The 9,126-nt window shown below is 50.2% G+C and overlaps 1 non-coding gene across 1 annotated transcript; it reads right to left on the reverse strand.

Moving 5' to 3' along the window:
• Positions 1-7,302: 7,302 nt before the first annotated feature.
• Positions 7,303-7,383, reverse strand: TRNAL-AAG. The gene has a single exon. It is a non-coding gene; the product is annotated as a tRNA-Leu (tRNA).
• Positions 7,384-9,126: the final 1,743 nt, after the last annotated feature.

Consider the following 9,126-nt stretch of genomic DNA (forward strand, 5'->3'; position numbering starts at 1 on the left):
GCATGCTGTCTCAAAACTGGACTCTCTCTGCTCACTCCTCGGGAGTAATTACTGGTTTCACTTCGCTTAAGGTCTGTTTGGGAGCACAAAATAAATCCAGCTCTGTGTATCCATCTCCATCTACGGTAAAAACCTCAAGTACGAGAACCCCAATGTAGTACTCCTATTCTGCTGTTCTCACGAATTACGATATTCAGGGCATCCACGGCCCATAAACTTTCCAATTACTAGGTGATTCCGATTCTGGTCAGTATCCGAGTACAGGATGGTCTGTAGCTGACTCGGAGAGCACCTCTTCTTTTCTTCGTAGTACAGCCACCCACCAGCAGATATTCAGAGGACTGTTAACGATAATCCCTTTTTTTTCTTTCTTTCGTCTCTCCGATATTGTTGCAGCGGATTTGGCGGTTGGGAGAAGCTCATTAAAGTCGTCACTCGGATCCTGATCACAAAGGGAACAACACTAGGAGTAGTACTCCGTACTACTACTCCTTTGTCCTATATCGCAGTGACAAGTTCGTTGGTGTTGGAAAGCAAATGATTCTGCAGATCTCCCAGCAAGAGCCCCTTTCCCGCCAAAGCTTTCCCGCAACCGATTCCCATATATAACCGCCGGTCCCGGAAGTAATCATGGGGGACCCCTCCAAGAATTCGTCGCTAAAAAAGAACTACGAGATCGTAGTACGGGCCCACTGGATTCGCGCCGTGATTACAGGCGCTAAGCCCCAGGTTAACATGGCTGCTGACTTGCAATTAATCATAGATGAAGCTTCGACGACGAGCTAGCATGCGTCAGTAAAATGGTGGTAATTAAACACGATCACGTGATGCATGCTCATCAAGAAAAATGGCGACGATCGAGCCCCCCGCGACGCAAATGTGGACAGGTTTGTAGCGATGATCGAGGATGGATCTGTGATTCAGGGGAAAATTTGGGGACACGCCGCGCCGGCCGCTTTCATACCAATTTTTTTTTCTTTGCAATAATCCACCAATCGAACACCGCTCATTCACCTATTTTCATCCTCAATAATTTCCCTGTGCGGATAAACTTGAGATACTCGCATCTCGCGTACCAGCCATATATCCACCGTACCACCCTACTGGCCAGAGGCCGCCATTTTATCTCTTCTTGTCGGAGCAGCGAGCGATAGGTAGTAGAAAGGAGGAGGAAGGCCCGGAACGCGACGCGACGACGAGGGGCAAGACCATGGGCATGGGGCCGGCGCAGCCACGGGGTCGCATGTGCGAGGGACGAAAAGGCCGGACGCCGACGGCGCATGTGAGGTGCGGGCCACCGCGCGAGGCCGTCAGCTATCCATCTATCCGCCGGCGGCACGCAAAGACGCCGCCGCTCTCGCCGCGGATCTTCGGGACCCGCGACGCGCACGCAGCACGCGAACTGAGCTCTCGGCCCTCTTGTCTGATCTCCCGGCGTCGCCTTCCCGCCTCCTGCCACGTCCCGGCCGCAAAAGTTGTTTCCCCGGCCGGGTACGGTGTGCCGCAAGTTACTCGGTGCGGTCCTGTGCATACGTACGTCGTCGTGCGCGGCTCGACGCGCGCCTTATCCGATCCAGTGGGTGCGGCGCCGTTGCACGCAGGATTATTCTTGGGCGCGTAGGGCTGTTCGAGCGGCAAGCATGCATGAATGTGAGCAATGTTCTTTGGCCATGCATGACCGTGATTGACTATATGTGATATCCGAGTAGCAGTGACGAAACTTGTATGGCACTCCATGATATGATGCCGGATGATGGTAGTGGTGGTGGTGTACGCTGAATGATAGCACTCGGAGACCCAGAATCGGGGCCTGTTTTCAGGTGTCCGTCCGTGCCGCCGATTCAAGCTAGCTTCCTTCGCTGCCGCGCTACATGGCAGACGGAATGTTTGAACAGCGTCCTGTCCGGAGATAAAACAAATCCATGCAGGCCGGCAGCACCACTACTGCATCATCAGGATCGATCAAAACAACCGAGACCAGCAGCGTGCGCCCAAATAAACGGAATGGTTTCACTCGGAGACCGGCATTATTCCTTCTGTCCACGCACGGAGCTGCTACTACTAGTATGTAGAAATAGAAAAAAAAAAAGGGGGGGGGGGGGGGGGGCGCCCAATGCGATGCGAGTCGCGTGCATGCCCATCACGGCGTCACATGCGTTGGTAGCTGGACTTGTGCGTGGGAGCAGGGAGAGAGAGATGAGGATCGGAGGAGCTAGGCCCAGCAGCCGAGTTCAGACGATGGCCATCGCTTGCAAGCTCAAGCAAGCAAGCAATGCAAGCGGGCACACAAGCTCACGTGGCAGGGTTCCTCCGGACTCGTGGTCAGCCCCCTGCAGGAGAGAAGCACACAACCCTGGGGGCCGTAGTGGACGGCTGCGGCTGCGGCGAGCGCCGTGGCGTGCTCGGTAATCACGGAGGGCCCCCGATTATTAGGGTGCGGTGATGTGATGCGATGGGGTGTGGTGTGGTGCGCGCAGCGCTGATCGTGGCTGGTCGGGAAATTTGTTCCCGGCTCACATGCGTGGGTCTGCTAGCTAGCTGCTAGCTGCACGCTGATCGCCGAAGAAGAAGAAGGATCGAGATGCCGCCATCATTAACTCCCTGTGTGCCTGCCACTCACCTAAGCCGCTGCTCGAAGTCGGGTTAATTAGTTGCAGCTGCTGGGGGGACGGGCATGCAGCTCGTGCGTGTTCAATGACCCCCCGTGCCGAAGCAGAACGCTTTCTGGTCAGGTCTAGGCGCCAAGTAGCTGATCGAGGCCGGGGACGACGCCGCCGGACGTGCATGCCCGCGGCCGAACTACTCAACCAACAACGTCGTTGCAACTTGCAAATTGCAGCAACTAATTAGCGGAGTCTGGAAGCTCCATCGGACGGACCGATCGACCCTGACAGGAACGCCTGCACACGTACGAAACGGCACGGGGGACCAGCCAGTACGCTGCAGCAGCTGCTACCTGACGATACGGTACCCTGCTCGACCCCGGTACGAGTAGTCGAGTATCAGACAGCCGAGCGCAACGTTTTTCGCTGTCTGAGATTTGAACCCGTTCCCGGCGCCATTTAATGGGCTTTTGGCGGCACCACTCAACTGTCAGCAGCACAAGGAGGCCGCGCGCGCGCGCATTCAAGTGCGTGAAAGCGGCCAGCCACGGACCGGCCCGGCTCCGGGCTCCCCCATGTGCCCTCGCCCTCCGGCGCCCACCCGTCTACGTCCCCACCCCGTGGCCCATCCGTCCGGTGTACCGCCCCGGCCAGCCGGTGGCCATCGCCGTCGCTTTCGCGGCCTCGCGCTCGTCGTTGCCGCGCGCGGCGGGTGGGGCGTCCAGTCCGAGCTCGGTGGGCGGGCGGCCGGGTGGTGCGGGGACGGGGCCGGCCGACCGAGACCCGACGGCGGGCGAGGCCGTCCGTGCGGCTGGTGCGGTCGCCGTTTTTGTCCACGGCGAGCCGAACCGACTGGGGCGGGGTGGTGGGGGCCACTAACTACCGGCCCGACCGGGCGGCCGTTGTTGATGCGTGGCGCGGCCGCGGTTGGTCCGGGATTACAACGACCGGCTAACGGTCGGGGGAGGCCCCCCGGCCTTGATTGGTTTTATGTCGGTGCCTGCTTCCAGCCAGGCCCGCTGGCTCCGCACGCTCCCTGCCCTTTTAATGATGATGACTTGTCCCCGCGCCATGTGAGCGAGCCGATCGATCGACCGGTACGTGGTCGCCTGTTCACCGGTTTAGCAAAACCGGATGCTGGCCCGTACCCAACCCAGATGGACCCGTCCTCCCGGTCTCTAGCACGGGTTGGAGCCGGACCGGTGTGAACCATACAACGGACGCGCTCGTGCGCTGATCTGCGGGTTGGACCTGTGAAACCTACCGAGACTGCAATAGATCGAAAGGAAGAAAAAAAGTAGCGGCGGCGGGGGTTGCACATCGGGCATCAACGGGCGGCTGCAGCGGCGGCGGGCGGCAACAGCAGCTGCGGCGGACCACAGTGGCGGCGGCTCCTGCAGGTCAACTGTTGCGGACGGCGGCGAGGCCCGGGGGCTACGATGATGACTGCTGCTGCAGGGCCGCGGCAAACGGCGGCTGCAGCGGCGACGGACGGTGCTGCGGCGGACGACTGCTGCTGCAGCGGCTGCATCTTCATTCTGATACTTTTTGGGTGGACCTTTAGCATGTTTTCTACTAGTGGCCTAAACCAAACCAAGGTATTAATTAAACCGTCAGAACCAGTTCAAACCCAGCCCGCACCGAACAATGTTTTTATCTTGGCTTGGGTTGGAAACAAACCAGAAACTGGTAAACCCAAACCATGAACAGGGCGAGTACGTGGTGTGTCGCTAGCTACCGTCCGTCGGCAGGGTGGACGTGCGCCCCATACACCCGTGCTTGGTTCTCCGAGGACAGCGCTCGCCCATGAAACCCCATTCCCATCACGCCGCCACACACGGATACAGGTGGACGGCCGTGAACGCCGCATGGGCACGGCTGATCTTCGATCCAGATGCTCTCGGATGTACAGTACGAGTATGAGATGGCTGGTCGTTCCAACCCGAAATCTGATCGAGCCAGCAGTTCTGCCAGTGCCAAATAAGCTCTAGGTACAGCTGCACACAGCAGCTGTGACATCCGCCATGCTTGGAAGCATTCATAGGGTTGGATATGCCCTGTCCTATGTGCGCACAGTGATGAGTGTACGTGTTTTTTTTAGTAGGAGTGTACGTGTTATTGTGAGTATCCGTGTATTTCTGATTGAGAAAAAAAAACATTTGACAAAACCGTGTTGCTAGAAAAAAAGAAAGGCTAGGAAAGAGCCTCTTCCTCATAAGGTCACTGATGGCTAAGCCCAATCAGACTTCTTTGGAGTATAAAAACAGACGGGCTTAGATTTGGGCCAAGATCGTCTTTACTGCTCTGAATGTGGAAGGTTAATTTAGGCCCACACGATAAGTAAAATATTTCCCCATACAAATTAGCCTGTGACACGGCCGCACAAACGTTCCGCGTCCAAGATTGACAACTTATAGTATCAAATAAAAAAACAAAAGATTGATAACTTAGATGAAGATGGATCTGCATTGGCAAATATTAGGAGTCACACGTACGACTGACAGTCAAATTATCACACAAAGTGGAATATCTTTTTTGTTGCAGAACAAATTATTTTTTGTTGCTAGAACAATTGAAAAATTATTCTGCAATAAAAAGAAATTGTTCCAACAACAACAATTTTTTTTCCAACAATAAAATACGAGTGGAATTATTTATTGAACCGATTTTAGAACAAAAACACGAAATCTAAAGAAAGTGGGCTTGTGTGAGAGGTCCACTCGAGGTCACCCGCGTGACCCCGAGCAGCACCCACCTGCTTTAGCCTGCGTACGTGCATCGGCCCGAGTCTCAAGTCGAAAACAGGCCCAACAAAAAGTGCCGCTACCGTTGCCCATCATCCCATTAGAAGCAGGAACTCGCGAATCTCTTTCACAAAAGAAAAAATGAAGTCGTGAATCTGAAGTTGAAAGTTCTCAAAAATGATGCATAGTTTGAATTATATTTTGATCCTTGGGAACTGGGGCTATTTCCAAAGTAAAACCATATGGTCAGTCGTTCTGAATAACAGTCGCGAAGAAGCACGCGTTAGCGTATAGCATCTACTAAACAAAATTACAAAAGCGATAAAAGTAAAAAATATCCAATTCCTTAAAACAGGCCTAGTAGATCTCTGCCTTTTCTTCTGCAAAGCTGTAATCATCACTCTGGAGGTAACGTTCCTGGCTAACGTTGACAGTGATTCCAAATGTTTGCAGCACGGTTAGACGCGGATGGAGGGAGTACGTCAACGACCTCAAGCAACGCAAATGTACGCACTACTACCTCACGAATCGCGATCAATGCCGTGAAGAAAAGAGTGATTGACAATAGGATGAAGGTGCAGACTTAAAGAACAAGCAGAATCACGAATCACGGATGATGATTCGATGCCTCATAAAATTCAGAAGGGGTTTCGGAAGGGCGGTCTTGGTCCAACTGTCCAAGCTCACCGGGCCAAAAAGCATGCCGGGCCAGCCCATTAGTCAGCTACAGGCATATGGCGGGCCCAAATGTTAAAACTTGCGTTGTACCCAAAATACTCTCGAAAGCATTCATATTTTGTTTTACATAAAATGTGGAACCAATGTGAATCTCCACGAGCGATCGCAGAAACTTGAAGGTTAATAACATGGCATCATCGAATAATGCATTAGCTAGCATATAAATTAAAAGCCAGTGGCAGGACCTTGCAGAAGGTGCATGTCCCAGAGGAGGACATCCTGAAGTGGATCAAAGGTACTTGCTGCTAAATTTGGTGCACTTTTGTAGAAGCATCTCATCTGTCGTGAAGTAATGGAGCCCATGAATAAAATTCGGCCGAGGCTTGACCGACCTGGGCCCCTTATCAGTGCGTATTGGGCCTTCAGTTAGTAGTAGGGTATAGGTCTAAGATATATTTTAATGGTACTCTCGAGTTTTTAATCGAGACTAGCAAATATGTCCATGCGTTGCTACGCGAAGCTATATAAAAAGAAAAAGAAGAGAGATTGTCTACCTCAGTAATGGAATGACAAGAATAATTGTGAATAGCCCCATATTATACACCATGTGTATTTTAAATAATAATGTATGCCTCGGTCTAGGGCTTCAGTTTTTTCTATTGTACCTCGCCAAACAATAAATGGTTTCAGACTCTTAACATATTCGATTACAACTTTGATTGACGGACCAAAGAAACATATTTTATTTTAGAAATAGTAGAGATAAAATAAAATAAATGTTAAGAGTAGATTTTGTGTTTTTGCCCATTTTTTTATCCTTAGTTTTCCAATACTAGGGCCCGTCGCAGGTGGGTAGCTGTTGTTGCCGTTTCTCCATTCTGGAGGACCCCGCTTGCGTGCAACGTGTCCACATCGTCACCAGTCAGTAACTTACTACAGTACTTTTAACGAAACACGGCTGCTGGATGCGCTCTGCATTCATGATAGTGTAATTCACGTTGCAATATTGATTCAGTGGCAGCAGTTTTGCAGAATTCTGCAAGAACAGCAACGGATGGAGTAAGCACATCTTGGGTTCAGATCCAACTTTCGTTTAACATTTCGTAGAACAAAAGAGGAAATAAAGCTGCCTATTGGAATCGGAAATCTGAATCTGAAAAGGGAAAAGAAAGAAACAAAGACAAATTTCGTAGAACAAAAGAGGAAATAAAGCTGCCTATCGGAATCGGAATCTGAAAAGGGAAAAGAAAGAAACAAAGACAAAAAAGCAAAACTTTTGACGAGAGTGGGATTTGAACCCACGCCCTTTCGGACCAGAACCTTAATCTGGCGCCTTAGACCAACTCGGCCATCTCGTCGCTGTGGTTAACGTGGAGATCAAAATTTATATGATTTAATCTCTTCGTACAATAGGTCAGCATGTAAATAAACCACCAAATATAAGGAACCGATTCTCTTCCACTGAACGAAATTAACCGAATGTACCGTGATGACACGCAAATTGACAAATGACTGGTATCCATCGGTTCTACGAACAAAAGCAATCGTAGTTCTGTTCACTAACTTATGTACAAGAATACAAGATGACGAACGGATCTTGTACTGTTGTAGCTTGCAAGGTTTTCGTACGCGTTGAAAAGGTGTGATGCCTGCCTGGTGCATTTTTAGTTCGGACTGGACAACGGCCTCATAGTCATAGGGATCAATCTACGAGGCGCAGAGCGGCCGTTGGTTGTTTGGTTCTCCACTAACACCAGTTCTAGCGTATACAGTCATGTTTTTGTCCATCAAGTTTACACCTTCTTCTTAATAATATAATAACGGGCAGCACTCTTGCCAGTTTGTTTAAAAAAAATCATGGCCGACTTATAAGCATTTGTCCTTCAACTATAACACTTTCGGGTTGACCCTTTTACGTGAAGTAAGGACGAAAATATAAGTGAGGTGCTATGTGTAAGCGGGCCAAAACCAAACTCCAAATAGGAGTTGAGCCATGCCGGTGCTCAGCTGTATAAATTCTTCCATATCAAAACTTAATTTCCACATGCCCTGAGCAAGGGTTAAAGAAGCCAGAGATGCTGGCTGGTTTCCACGGACATTAACCCTAATATATACTAGCAGCGTATGTGCATCACACACTGTGTGCCTTTGTTGCCATGCTGCATCTGGTTTGCCGGACTTGGATCTTCCATCCATATTTGGGCCTATGATGGAGTCACTTGGTTCGGACCTTGAAAAGTTTTTCATGTCTACTAGGTTTTATGCACGTGCATTGCTACGGGGCTGAAAAGAATTTCTAACGCAATACATGAAGCATATGGAAAATATATGTGTTAATTTTAACATGTTTTGAGCTGCACGGAGAATCTCATAAGCACCAACCATACTTGCATACTTTAGAATTCGTACCTGGCATCTTATGGGAACAAAACAATAATATATTTACCATTGCAATATCCATACTCTCACAGTAATAATTACATTCAATGCAACAATATGTGTAGCTCACACTACAAGAAATAGCTACATTAGTACCGGGCACATGGAGCCCTTAGTACCGGTTGCCCCCACCGGTACCGGCTAGCCGGTACTAAATGAACCGTCGCAGTGTCTGGTACTAAATAGCTGGTCTCTTTGAAAAAATAAATGCACGTGCGCCGGGGTTCGAACTCATGACCTGTGGCCTCGCGTGTAGTATCCTCTACCATCTCACCCACACAACATATATGAGTGCATTGAAGATGTTATCCTTTTGAAGTAACTAGGATGGACCATTTAATACCGGGCCATGACCATTTAGTACTGGGCGATAACACCACCCGGTACTGAATGTCATCATTTAGTATCGGGTGGTGTTATGGCCCTGTACTAAATAGTTGGGGGCCCAGGAGCTATTTAGTACCGGGTCATAACACCAACCGGTACTAAATGATGACATTTAGTACCGGGTGGTGTTAAAAACCGATACTAAATGGCTCCGGGGGGCACTGTGCTGTAGAACCGGTACTAAATTGATATTAGTACGGGATTTAAAGCAACCGGTACTAAATAGAGGTGGACGAATGACTCTTTTTCTAATAGTGTCATTTGCAAATATAGCC

Source organism: Panicum virgatum, chromosome 9K (genome assembly GCF_016808335.1).
Source record: "Panicum virgatum strain AP13 chromosome 9K, P.virgatum_v5, whole genome shotgun sequence".
Taxonomy (NCBI): domain Eukaryota; kingdom Viridiplantae; phylum Streptophyta; class Magnoliopsida; order Poales; family Poaceae; genus Panicum; species Panicum virgatum.